Source organism: Nothoprocta perdicaria, unplaced genomic scaffold, assembly GCF_003342845.1.
Source record: "Nothoprocta perdicaria isolate Ctin4 unplaced genomic scaffold, notPer1 scaffold_200, whole genome shotgun sequence".
Classification (NCBI taxonomy): Eukaryota; Metazoa; Chordata; class Aves; order Tinamiformes; family Tinamidae; genus Nothoprocta; species Nothoprocta perdicaria.
Window position 1 is genome coordinate 962,893 of NW_020455206.1, and position 15,016 is coordinate 977,908.

Genomic DNA, 15,016 nt, shown 5'->3' on the forward strand with positions numbered 1-15,016 from the left:
GACAGCATGCTCCCTTCAGAGGTCCAGAGGGCAAGGAATGAGAAGGGCATGCTGGAGTGAGCACCGGGCAGACTGCCCCTGGAGCTGAGGCTGAGGCTGCCTTCCTGATATGGCACCAGCTGAGGCTCTGAGCTGCAGAGCTGCAGCGGAGGGTACTGAAACGTCCATGCGGAGCACAAAAGCCTGCTCAGGGCGTTTGCAGCATCTGGTGCTGAGCTCGACGGCTTCGTGTGTGCAGCTCACTCTCCTGGTGGAGTTCCTCATCCGCCACAATGCAGAGCTGTTTGACGACGAGGTCACCTTGCTCTGCATTCCCTCGGCCGAGGAGGGCCCGAGGCCTGCACACAGCTCCACAGGTAGGAGGGTGCRTGGAGGATTGTGCTGGGCTGAGGCTGCTGCTTCCCGTGCTGGAACTGGAGAGCAAACGGCAACTGGCCAAARGCAGAGAGCGTTCAGTAGGGCATGGCCATGTTTTTCTCCTGGAACACTTCTTTCTTGCAGCTGCTCAGAAGGACAGGCCTCACAGAACAGCCCTGCTTCCAGAGGAGAACCATCTGCAGAGCTCTGCTCTTCCGCGAGGGGCTAGCTCTGGCCAAGAAGCACATTCTCGCCAGACACGGCCCTGGCTGGCACTTGGCTTCYCTTAAGGCCGTAGCTCAAGGAGCAGCCCCTGTGCAGCTACAGCGTGGCTGTGTGTCGCTGCATAGTGCTTATGTAGCTCCCTAAGCAGCTGGGTTGCTGCCCAAGCAGGGTGGTTGGACTGGATGATCTCCAGAGGCCCCCTCCAGCTGCCTTAATTCTATGGTTCTGGCGTGCTAAGGTCAGACCTTGGCACCTGCCAGGGGCGCCTGCTCTCACAGAGAAAGCAATTCCCCTGGATCCATGGGGGATTCGCCGCCATGGTCCCTCCACGCTCCCCAAGGGGCTCTTTCTCCCCACAGAACACGCAGAGGCCGCTCGGCACAGCGCTGCCGCCAGCCCGAGCGCCGAGGCAGCGGCTGCAGGCAGCACCCCGGCCTGCGAGCAGCCCAAAGGCCACCCAGAGGAAGTGCGATAGAGAGGGGGCTTGTGTCAGGAGCTTCACAGGCTCCTGACAGGTCAGAAGCAAAGCCCTCTGGAAGTCCTGGAGATGAAGCTTTGGGGCACAGACCTTATGAGGAGTGGCTGAGGGAGCTCAAAGGATTTAGTCTGGAGAAGAGGAGGCTCAGTGTAGACCTTACATTGTAGACCTTACACAGTGTAGACCTGCTCTCTATAGCTATTTTAAAAGAGGTTGTAGTAAGGCAGACTTCGAGCTCCAAAATAACTACCCATAGGACAAGAGGAAATGGCCTCAAGTTGTTCCAGGGGAGACTGAGGTTTGACATTAGGAAAAAATTTCTACACAAAAAGAGTAGTCAAGAATTGGAGCAGGCTGCCCAGGGGAATGGTGGAGTCTCCACTCCTGGGAGTGTTGGTGCCAGAACGTCTAGATAGGGAGCTTGGGGACATGGTTTAGCAGGTTAGAAGGGTTTACAGTTAGACTCGATGATCTGGAAGGTCTTTTCCGATAATAATGATTCTGTGATTCTATGATAAAGAGTCATTGCCTGCAACCTCATCCATAAATGGAATCTAGAGAAGCAAAAGATAGACCAGTAGCTCGGCCACCAAATGCCCCTTATTGGAGACAGCTTAGTGGAGACAGCTGTGGGACTTCATGTTTTCTGACTTCTTGAGTGCTATTTATGCACCAGAAAAAGCCCACTGGGGAGCTCATGTTTTTGCAAAGTATGATGCTGGAGCTGCAGCCTGACCCCACTAAAGCATGAGTGCCATATTCTTATAGACTTACCCCAAAAGAGATGCAGTTGCATCCTGCTGCATGCTCCCTGTTTGTTACTCCCATGTTCCTTGCAATCATAACAGCCATCTGTTTTGTAATGGTGCCTTTGCTTTCTTTTTGCCTCAAAATGGATCATTTGTCTCAGCATCGTTTCACCTTGCTGACCCTGGACCATCTTCCCCATTTCTCAACACTCTTTGCATTGTGATCCAGCCCTCTCCGGTGCCCCTTTCAATTCACTGCCATCTGCAGATGCTGTAAGGGGCACACTCCTCTCCATCATCCCAATTGTTATTGAAAAACTTCAATAGATCCAGGCTCAGGACAGGGCCCCCCATGGGAACTCATTTTCATCTCTTGCCATAAATAACAATGAACCATTGATAACTTTCCTGCCTTTTAAAAAACAATCAATCCTCCCATTGGTCAGCTGTCACTTCACCTTAAGACAATTCACCTGGGCTGCAGGTTCGTTGCTTGCTAATGAGAAAGTTCTCTGAAATTTTACTGAAACTGACATGTACTGCAACCGGTGAGCGCCACTTCTGCAGCTTTCCCACCCTTTAGAGTCCTCTCCTGCCTCTCCTTGTCCTTTATCCTTCAACCAAGTACATACAAGCTCAGTTTAATCCTAAATCCTAAATTTGTTTCTATCTGCCATTATTTTGTCTCTTTTCCTACAGATGTCTACTTTTTTTTTGTGCTGTCTTGTTTTCCTTGCTTTTTTTATATCCTAGTATGGAGCTAATGGATTTCTATTTGTGAAAAGAAAGTTACAGGAAAACAGACACAATCTCTGAAGATGAGATGCATTTGTGATGCCATATAATGCAAAAACTGTGAGGAACTGCTGGACTAAATGCTGAGCCTGAGCAGTAAGGTCTTGGAGACAGGAACAGAGCATCCTTTCACCATTTTATGCTAACTTTATGGTGCTGTTTTACTTTCCCCTAGCTTAGGATGTGGATTACTATAATCAGGAAGTAGATGGATAAGAAATCAGCAGAGCTTGGGGAAATCAGGTTGAATACTATTTTTTTTCGGTGCTGTTTCTCTACCAGCATCTTTTTTTCTAGGCTACAAATTAAAATCCAGACAGTTCTCCAGAAACAACCATGTGTTCTTGCTCTCTGCAGGCAATATCTTAAATGGTTTGACTGCTTAAGCATTTGATGTGTCTCTCTGAATGGTGACATCTGAAATCCATGAAGATTGTAAACTGTGGGACTTGCAGCATAAATAAAGCAGAGCAGTCTGAATCTAGAGGCTGCTTGGGACTGTGGCACTAAGGGACAAACAATTTCTGCAATTTGTGTTACGAATCTAAGTGAATCAAAAGCAAATTTTAGAGGTGGCCAGTGATAAAAAGTGAACATCCACACTGCAAAAGAGCAGCGGTCTCAGAAGTCTCTGATGAATGGGCTGGTGTTAATGACAACCCTGAGGTGAAGAAGTGGTCTGATGTGCTCCACACTGCCTTCCTACTGCATGGTGTGTTCAATGAACTTTTCACTGGATGAGGAATGTGCTTCCTTTCAGCAAAACCTAGTGGTATGGGTGTGAGTATGTGGTTTCTGCTACGTCACTTGAATTTCCCAACTGCTCACCGTGTTTATGCATGCTGGGTGCTAGTTGGTCTTGGAAGAGACCTCAGCAAGGATCACATCTCAGGAGGATTCTTCAGGCAGGTCAGCTTCTGCTCATGAGGAGAAGAAGCTGGAGACACTACATGTGTGGCTGTGTTCAGCAGGACTATGTGTGCAGAGATGCTAAGCAGGCCCTTCCATCTCTTGGGCATGAGCAGGCATTAATCCAGGTTTCTCTCCTCAGCATGTGTGAGATTTTTGGCAGTAGATATCCTTCTTGAGAACTTTGTAAGCAGAAAACATCTGTTTGTATTTAGCTTCCTGTTGTGCCATAACTGTGCTATTTTGAGGCGTATTTAGAGATACAAATTATTTTTATTGCAATAAGCTGCTTCTCTGAATGATGAATTTTGGTGCACACAAGGTGAGAAGCTAATGATAGCTGATAGCTAATGATAATGATAGCTAATGGTCTAGGACCACTCAGTAGTTTATTCAGAAGCAAGTGTTGCTGATCTTTCTGCAAAGACCATCAATTTTGACATGCCCTCGGTATGTTCTCTGCTGTGATGTTATAGCATGGGGTAGCTGTCGTTGCATTTCAATAGGTGTCACAAGACCTCTTCCTGTTAAATAGTACTTGAGTGTGGATTAGAGGAACCCCAGCTCTTCTCTAGGCATGGAAAGTTAGAGGCAAGGTGAGAAACTGTGCCCCCTGGCCCTAACATTTCAGTGTGAAGTTTGGAAAAGGCAGCCCCAGGGAACTCCTTCAGCATGCCTTCGTCCTGAAACTGGTTTCAGTAAGTGCTACATCTTCTGGTTATTATTCTGGAGGAAGTTGTAGCCTGTAACTTCAAGTTGTGCCTGCTCTGATCCGGGCATCTTCTTGTTTTCTTTCATCTGAAGAAACAGCCTAAATCACTAGTCCTAAGTAGTGGACAGTATTTTTTCTCCAGCTGTTCAGGGAAAAAAAAACAAGGGAAATATTAAGCAAGACTGGAAAAAATATATATATATTTTCCTGCTTGCAGCCAAAAAGGTCTCTTCCTACAGTCTGTAACCTTACAGGGTTCAGATTCTGCCTTTTCTCCTTTCTTCTTTTTTTATTTCTACTCACTCCTCTCTCCTTCATTAAGCCCTTATTTGGCTCTGAAACCTGAAACTGTTCACAGAGGAATTGTGGTCCCTTTGTTCCAAAGTAATCAGATAGAAAACTGCCAGGAAAGAAAAAACATTCCTAAGCGATGATATCAAAATATATGCAGAAAGAAGTAAAGACTGGAAATGCTCCCTTTTCATTGTCTTCCTTCCTCATAATAACCATGGAGACCACCTTCATTCCATGTTCCCCAAGGACAAATTCAACAACAACAAAAGACTTCTACAGGAAAAGAAGGAATGGAAAATGAAGTTTATTTTGTAATTAGAGAGTCCTGAGTTGTAGGTTAGGTCTGTGTGAGGCTATTACAATCTCTTCAGTTTCCCACACACCTTAAACCTGGCACAAAATTGCCATCCATTCCCTGCTTGTCTATGTCAGTAGGTGGCCTATTTGTGCACAGATTGGCCCAGAGGTCTGTCAAGTTCATGGAGCAACACTAATGCACGAAGAATATGACACTGCAGATGCCTCCAAAGAAAGAGAAGATTGGCAGAAGTCTGGGGACAGCAGTGGACATTAGTGAAGGAAGATGAAGAGCTGATGGAAGGTGATGAAGAGCTGATGAAGGCCAACCTGTGAAGAGGGCAAGGCTGAGAGACTCAGCAGTTTCTAGAGAAATTTACTGACCCTGTCAAGAAAACCAGATTAATTTTACAGCTGTTCATTTATTAGCCCTAATGGAACATGTCCATAAATAACTAAAATTAAAAGGGAGTTTTGGGATGTCTTTCGGAAGGCTTTAACACAGAGGTAATTAAACCACTCTAACTTGATACTGTGTTTCAGCTACCTCATGGAAAGAAAAAAACAATTCAGGTCTCATTGTAACCAAAGGCTTTGACCTGAAGTCGTGTGAAGGACAAGCACTTTTGAGATAGAAACATGCAACTCCATATATTTTTAGGAATTCAGTTTTCCAGCATACTCTCCTGCTTCTCTGTGGTGCAAGGAAAATGAGAAGTGAACCAACGGGTGTTTCAACACTGCCATGTCAGGATATTTTGAAGAGGCCTGTTTTCCAGCCAAAGCTTCTAGCCCTAGAGAAAAGGACTCTACATGTCTTCCTTAAAGGAGTGATACATAGTCCCAGTTATGTAAAGTGGCAGTGATATATGTGTTCCAGATCTGCTGTATGATTGTGACCATAATGGATAACAACTGTCTGTTTTAAACAACCATATATCATCCTTAAAATACTGGATACCAAGGATAACAGCAGGAAATCACAGAGCTGAGCTCTGCAAACAGCATCTTATTTCCTGAAAGCCAGCCACACAAAAGACGTGAAAAACACCTTGACGCAGGCTGACGCTGTGCCGAGCACACAGTGCCACTTCCTGATCTCTCATGTCACGACAGATGGCAGCCCTCGTGAGGGAAAAGAAGGACATTGGCTTTCAGATGCTCCCCCATATGAGATGTGATGATGGTCATTTCTGTTGTGCTTTTCATGTTATGGAGTTCTGCTGTTAACCTGCCCTGTTAATGGCAGTGCCTGGGAGAAGAGCAGCATCTCTTTTTTAGTAGTAAAGGATTAAAAACTTTTTTCTTTTCTTTTTTTTTTAAATTAGTATCTTGATGAAATGAATATTTCTTTCAGTTGTTTCCTACAGGGGGAAATTCATTTTGCTGTAGCTACTGAGGAAAAGAAATTCCTGATTGACAAGTTTCCTCACTAAAGAGGACACAGCAAGACCTCAGATGAAATGAAATATTTACAAAAATAAAACTGAAATATTTACCAAAAGAAAAAGAACACTTCTGAGTCTGCTACTGAGAATTCTTAAACAAGCAAACTCCGTTTTTTTCATATTCTTTCATCTTGTCAGAAAACTCAGAATAGTGAATAAAAAATACTATGCAGGAATTCCTGCTCCCTCTGTAAAAGCCCTTGTTGCTGACTCCAAAATGAACAGCCTCAGAACCCAAACTCAGAATTTTTACCAAATTCAGGGTGTTAACAAGTTGAGCAGCACCTGCTGCTCATCCTTCCGATCTACATGTGGCTTGTCTCAACCTCACAGAGGCTAATTTAGGGAGACAATAAATTTTGTAGTTTTTTTTAAAAAAATAGTCTGACTAGGTTTTTTTTTTTGTTTTGGGTTTCTTTTTGGGGGGGGGCACAAAAGGGCTTTTTTTTTTTGCCTTCAGGTTCAAAATTTCACTTAAGAAGACACATACAATTGTACAGTGCTTCCATGACCAGAACCAAGCCTGCAATTCCTGCAATTGCCACTGTAGACACCAAGGTTTAGGAATGACATAGAATGAATGGAGTGAAACATTTGCTGAAATAAAGCTTGGATATTTACCAAAAAAAGGAAAAAAGGCCTTTGATGTTCAGAGTTCCTAAGGTCTGAGTGTATTCCATGCAGGAGTCAAGGGGTGATGACCTGCTGCAACTTCTGGTTGGTGGGAAAACTACAGCCTAGAGCGATGTGGTGGGACATGGACTTTTCAAATTCATCTTCTTGCACTTTGGAAGTGAAAGATGTGAGGTGGGTGCTGAAGTGTGGAAGAATTCGTTTTTCCAAGCCATTTCTCCTTGCTCACAGACCCACTTTAAGCAGGGGCTCCTGTGCTTTGGAGATCTGAACTGAGGCACTGAAAGACTGCAGGACAGATATCTCCATTGGCCTATATTGCCATGGTTTATCTTTCTGTGCAGCTGGAGTTTACAAGGATGAAAATCCATTGGAGTCGTATTGTTTGAGCTAATAGGATTAATTTATCTGTTTCCCTAATGAGCATGCCACAGGCCCTCTGGGATGGACGTCTTGTAGAACTCTTTCTTGCAAGATGCTGCCACAGTGAGTCATTGGGGAACCTGGCAGGGACTGATGAGGAAGGTGATTGCTTACATTAATCCATGCCTCCAAAATATTTTTGTCTGGCATTGTTTTATCATGTCAGGCTGCTTCTTAAAATCAATAGAGAAAAAGGAGAAATACAGATCAGACAAACTGGTAAGTATTTTCATAAGCTTCATATATGAGCAATTCCAGCTTCATCTGTGCAGATAAATATTTATTAAAATATTTTATTTATCTATACAGGTAAATATTTCATCTGAGTAGAAGAAAATATTTGGGTTTGAGAGAAAAAAAAATACCAACATAGTCTATTGTCACAATAGTGATGGATGTTGACAAACTAACATAATCTTCCTTGGTAATAACAATATATCCTTGGAAACAACAGTTTCAGCAGATAAGAAGGTGGCATATTTCCCGAGCTGAGATGGAAGTGATTAAAGCCATAAAGCCCAGATGAGCTCTGCATGTAGAAATCCATGGTGTCCGACACTGTACCCTAACTATGGTCAACCCGGGCTGTCTGAGAACCTGTACAGGTGTGAGCTGTGGCACCACAGGATGTGTTTTCAGCTCTGAAGCACTGTCCAAGTAGGTGACAAAGATCTGTGCACTGAGAGACACTTCCTACACTATCTGTTCTTCTGGGGGACAGATGCTGTATGCTAACTTCCTTTTTTTTCTTTTTTTTTAATTTCATCAGAACAGTCTTTTTTTTCATCATGTTATGAGGGCCTCCACCTTAGTGTTTACTGTGAACAAAGAAATTGATAGTAAGAAGAACGGACTTGCCTTATACTGTGGGGGCACTTTGCTGATGGATAAGGGCAAGCCACAATGACCAGTGTGAAGGAAGGCCATCAGCAGGAGCCATCACTATAGAGTGTACACTTGCATTTTACCACATCTTTTTGGGTTATCTCTGGGACATTAGATGCTATAAGGGCACAAGGATTAATACACTATACAAGATGAAACAAACACTGGATTGCCCACTAGTGCTTTCTAAATACTAATTATTATAGTGGTAGGGTGTTTTTAAAAATTATTTTTCAGTTTTACTTACACTGCAGTTAATAACCTGCATGCTTTTACTGCTACTAAACCATGTGAAATAAAATTTATATCCTAGCATCAGTTCTTTGTTAAGATGTTGTTCTTCCTTGTTAGTCAAGGAAAAGACCAAATTAGTTAAAGGAATTCAAGAATTGCCATTGAGGAACTTACTTACGCCTGTGGACTGTACCAGATACCTCTGTATGAAAAGACAGAAGCTTCTGTTGCCAGAAGTTGTCCTGCTACAGAAACTGCTGTCCCAGTCACTAGGTAGGATTGCCTATGCTCTTCAGTCCTCCCTACTGCATACTTCTGCACTGGTTGACTCATTTTAGACTACTTGAGCAAATCAGAAAGAAAGAAGTGTGTAATTTGAAGGCAATAAGAGGACTTAGTAACAATCACTGCATTGAAAACAGAGCGAGTCCAACTCTTGTGCCTTATCCAGCTCCTAGAGCCCTAGTGCTGGTGGTAGTCCTGCAGAACGAGACTGAGAAAGAGTGAGGAGGATGAGCTCCCTCTTTGCTCCCCAGTTCCGCATTACATGTAAGCCGTTATTTCCCTGTCTTTGTTCCAAAATTCTGACATATCACCCATCTTTATTCCAACATCAAATTTTTCTTTAATCTGTCTTCCCTTCATGCAGTTAGTTCTCCCAAAACACAGCAGCTTTTTCTACCCTCATAGTGCAACAACAACACTGTTAGTGACTTGCCCCAAAAGCTTTCTGAACAATTTTTTCTCTTCCAGGGATTCAAAGTTGCCTATCTTAATAGTGTGAAGATTCTCATGTGGGCACACTGAACCCAGTGTCTTTATAGAAACACACTCTCTTTTCTCTTTTGTTTTTACCTCCAAACATGCTACTGTGACTCAAGATTAAGTCCTCCTTATACTTTTCAAGCATCAATATGAAGTTCTGAAGGTTTCATCTCCAAGCAGCAAGCATGCAATTAATGCCATCACAACAGGTTTATGGAGATGGAAATCTCACCAACATGAACTCCCAGCATGGTGGATAACCTGACCTCCTTAACACATGCATCACAGTGATGAGATGTATGGTTCATGATGTGAACAAGAAAGTACTCATGTACAACTTCAGTACTACAAGGAACCTTGGCTTTGTCTAGTCATACATCTCATTGCCAAAAGATTTGTCCTGTGGACATCAGCCTCACAAGAATACCACATCTACACCACCAGACTGCAGGAACAAAAAAAAAAAAAACAAGCAAACAAACAAAAAAATCCAACGCAGAAACTCACATCAGTCATTACTTTTGCTGTTTCAAAGGCAGAATCTGCCACATCCAGTGTTTATGGACAGTTTGTCCCAGAGAACTTCTCATCCTGAGAAGATCACACCATCTATAGCTCAACATCTGTTACTACAAAATAGTTTTGTTCTTAGAGGCTTGTTAGGTCCATGTTTGTGCTTGGGCAGCTCTGAGTTCAGACCTGCTTCCTGTGTGACTGCATCACAAAAAAGCCATTATAGGTACAGGAGCTCATTCTGACTCAAATATTTCTCCTAGGTCTAGGCTTCCTGGTGTCTAAAGGGTCCTTGAACAGGACCTGTTCCATATCTGTACTGTTTATAGGCAGGGTTATCTATCCTTGCTTGAGAACTTCTTTATACTCTACCTTATGCACTAGGCAAGAACAAATAAACACAGGATTTTGCTCTCCTGTCATGTCAATCATCCTTTTTTGAAGCCTCTTTCCAGGGCATGAACTGATAGCTTGTCCATAGCTTACCCATCTTCTACCTTCTTTCACTTGTCCTGCACTCTAGGCACTGCTTCCCTTAGAATGTCCTGATGTGGGTTCTCATCATGCTCCAGGTGCATGTGAGTGCCCATCAGTGGAGCTGATGCCTGCCTTTGTAATAATTGTTCTGAGCGATGCTCTCACAACTGCTTCCAAGCATCATAAAGCATTCAACTTGCCTCAACTATATAACTTACTCAACTAACTATAAGTTAACTATAAGTTAACTATATAACTTACTCAACTATATGCATTCAACTTGCCTCATTGCTGGGGAAGGCATTTCTCTTCAGTTGGAGATGCAGTAGACTCATAGCTCTAAATGTTCACCACCATGTACTGGCCTTCAGAGGATCTGAGAGATGGTATGGCAATCGAGAGATCTGACAGATAACCCAGCTGATGCATCTTAAACTATTCCTGGGTCTTTTGCAAGCAGGATTGTCTTTGTCTGGAGCTGTCTGTGTCAGAAACACTCCTGAGCTCACTGCCTAGTATTAAAGAAATGAAGCAAAACTCAAGAGTACTTAGTGTTTTCTGGGGGATCCTGGGGATAATTCATCGGAGTCTCCTCTGCTCTCTATGCGACTGCACTAACAGACCGTGATGTGAGCCAAGAAAACAAAGAAAAATCACAGTTTGCTTTTTGCTAATGAATAACGGTGTTTTCATCCCCGAAGTATCACAGTCTACAGTTTTTCTGTTCTTGGTAGCAGATGTTTTCTGAGCAGCACAGGTTCACCAAAACATGAAGCTCAGCACAAGAATATTTCTTGGTGCTAGATTTTAATTGATTGACTCTTGGAAACCACTTAACTGTTTTTTTCTTGGAACTGCTTAGACATTCAAGAGATAATGGGCTAAAAATATGTCTATTTTTTCCTGTTGTTGCTGTTGTTGTACCCCCTGCTCTTAGGAAACAAAGACCCAACCCTATTTTGCAGAAGCACAGAAGTGAATGCATTTTTAACCATGACAGCACAGTAGCACACTCATTGCTATTGCTAATAGTAGATCACACTGAGCAGAAACATGGAGCTTCTAGAGAGGGTCCAGAGAAGAGCAACTAAGATGATTAAGGGAATGGAACATCTCTCATACGAGGAGAAACTGAGTGAACTGGGCCTGTTTTCTCTGGAGAAGAGAGGGCTGAGAGGGGATATGATTAATATGTATAAGTTCAGGAAGGGAGAATGCAGGGAAGAAGAGGACAAGCTCTTTTCATTGGTGGCCAACGATAGGATGAGGAGTAATGGACATAAGCTGAAACACAGGAAGTTCCCTCCCCAGGTGAGGAGGAACTTCTTTAATGTGAGGGTGACAGAGCAGTGGAACAAGCTGCCCAGGGAGATTGTGGAGTCTCCTTCTTTGGAGGTCTTCAAAACCCGCCTGGATTCCACCCTGTGCCACATGCTGTAGGTGTGCCTGCTTGAGCAGGAAGGTTGGACTAGATGATCTCTAGAGGTCCCTTCCAAACTTGAATATTCTGTGATTCTGTGATTTCCATGATGCTCTTTTTGTTACATTCTGGATTTGAAATTTACTGAGCCAGAAACTCTAATTCTAGGAGTAATCTCAGTGTCATTAGGTCAATTTACTGCACTTTGGAAATAGTTTGGCTTTAATTTTGCATATTGTTGGGTGGAGTGTATGACCACAGCATTCGATGACCAGAGGAGACTGGCACAGGTGTACCTAAAATTATAAAATCTCTCTCTGGAAAAGCAGCATGTTCAGCAGCTCTTACATATTCATTTTCAAGGTGATTTAGGTGATATATTATTTATGGATCTGGGAAAAGCAATGCAAGGCTTAAGATCACCCAAATACAAAGCATGAGGTCAGATTAACAGGATAATGGTGGACAGCTGGCTATTCTTACAATACATTTCAGTCAAAACTGAACTCTCCTCTCTCCTGTAGAACTCGTGGTCTTTTGAATACATCATGTCTAAGGGGTAAATGCAGTTATCCTGTTACAGCTACATTGCTAAGTGTCTAACTTGCCTACAAAGGCCACAGATAAAGAAGGCATAAGCATGACATTGTAAGTTCATGTTACTAGCTAAAAACATACTTGGAGGCAGTAAACCACATCAGAGTGACATTTCTGGACTGTAATTTTCTAAGTCCTCTAAGAAATGTCAAAGAGAATTGTCGTTCTTTCTCTACACCTTTGTAAGTAGGAAATAGTATGTTCCTCATGAGGAAGTGTGACAGCAAAAACAAAGCTTTTCTTCTCTCTATGGAGAGACTGCAAAAGAAAACAAGTTCGATTCAAGAAAAACTGCTTTCCAATGGTAGTAGAGGTAGAAGACTTCTGACAAAGTTTCAGGATTTTTTTTTCAGGGTTGTTGAGCAAACCATTTAAAGCTGTCAACAGGACTCTCTTGCAAGACCCTCCTAGAGCTCTTTTCACTTTCTGACTATGAAGTCTTAAATCAAGACCCTGGATAGGAGCAGAACAAAAGAGCTTGTATCTTTACAAATGTGTGAAATCTCCACATTCTTTGGTGAACAGAACTAGGGACTGCAGGCAGGGAGGTTGTGACTGGGTGCAGTTGACCTCGAGGAAAACAGCACAGGGGAAGAGAGATGCTTATCAAAAATTGACCACAGAATGAACCTTAGTAGAGTAGGCGCAAGGGTAATCAGCTAATGCATATTAGTTTTCACACCCAGGAGAGGCATAAAGTCACTTTAATTAGACATGCAATGTATGGCCAGGGAGGGGGAACGTATCAAGGAGCATCATATGGTAGGTGGGCTGGGAAGTCAGTAAGTTCTGAGTACCTTAGCCAATGGGGAAAAGGCATACATCGTTTGGGAAATCAGTATAAAAAGAGGCTGCACCCTCCTGTAATTTGGGAGACCCCACAGGGACATGCCCCAGTGGACTCTTCCTTTATTCAAATAAAGTTTTAGGACTCTTCTGTCTCCTTTGTGGACATTCAGCTCTTGACAGCAAGATTTTCTGCACAATAGCAAAGGTCACTGGTCCACTGGCCTCAGACACACACAGATCTGGTACGTTTGGGAGCACAGACGTGAAGGTAGATTAGCTCTGAGCATTCCTTGGACTTCTTTAAATCCAGAGAAGTGAGAGAAACACTATGGATAAGCAAAGACAGGAGACTGGGCCAAGTGGTGAACACCTTGTGTTCAGCTGTCAACAACCAAAGAAGAGGCTTCTAAACTTGATATTGTCTAACTTTGTCATAAAGTACAAAATATAGGTTAAACACTAGCTAGAGGAGGTTGGAAAGGACTCTTGACCTTCCTATACTTCAGGAATATTTCAGTTTGTGTCCCTCTCCTGGGGGAAAGCGTTCCCTGATGGGTCGTCTGCAGCTGGCCTTCCCTTGGTAGTCTCATTCAGATGATTCATTGAAAATGAGTCACTCTAAAAATAAATCATTTTTAAAAATCTCCCTGCAAATTGAAGATGACTTAATATTACAAATACATCTTTGTGGCAAATCTAATTAAAAAAAATTAAACCAAAGTGCTTACTAAATGATATGAAATGACTTTCAATCATTATGTGAGTTGGCTCACATAGTTTTTGCTAGCCATTTCTTTGTGAAAAAAAACACATACAGGTTTAGAGAAAGCAATGCAGAATTGACAGGAACCATGCTGACCTGTCCAAATTAGGAGAGGCAGACCACGGGTGGACCAGTGGTCAGCAGGGCAAGAGCAACAGGGCAGGAGATGCAGTGACCACGTCAAAGCCAGGACACAGGGCATGTGAGGCTGACATCACATGAATCTCTTTTATCAAATTTCCTTGCACAATGTCAACTCTGCAAAACAATAAACAATTATTTTTCAAAGCAAGCACTTACCAGCATCAGATGCTATTAGTATTCTTAACTTTTGGAAACTTATTCATATTTTAAATTCAGCTAGTGCTTGGAGAGAGTCAGGGAAAATGACATGTTAATGTTTTATCTAACATTAACAAAAATACCAAGAGGACAAGTTGAGAAAAGCTGTGTGAGTTTATCCAATGGTTATAAAGTATGGACATAGTTTTCTTCTTATATAGTGTTAATTTAATATCATGTGCGTAGTTTCATAAGTGATCTTAGACCCCTGAAATTAATATGTAACCAAAAAAAAAATTTTGACTTGGATTAGTAAGAGCAAAATACAGTATGCCACTTTCTATTCCTGATCTCCAGTATTTCTGGAAATGCAGTGGCTTATACGGTACTGCTTTTACTCCATTCTGTTGTCAGTTGATTCATGATCCTTTTTTTTTCTGTGTATTGTGGTTTACCAAATTTCCAAAACTGTCACCAAATTTCATAGATTCTCATTTCCCAACACACATTACATTTAGCAGATGTATTACTAATAGTAGATTTTCCTGAATGTGAATCCATCTCTCTTTTTTTATATATATACACACACAATGCTATTCATATTTTAAAAATTCTATCTTCCACCATATCACCTAAGGAAAAAGCATTAAAGCATTAAATAATTTTCTGGATCTGGCAGCCTCACTTTCTTGAAACTTTTACTAATTCTGTATGTTTTAGACCCTCATTTACCTCATATTTATAGTTAATCTAAATTTATTTAAGATTTAAGGATGAAATCTATGAATAGACTTATATAAATATGGATTATATTTAGATTATAATATAAATATTGACTTACATAAATATAGGTTATATAAATATAATTTTTATATATAATGCATATAAAAACATAGATTATATAAATATAAATTTATATATATTATGGAAATGAAATAGAAATAGAAATAGAAATAGAAATAGAAATAGAA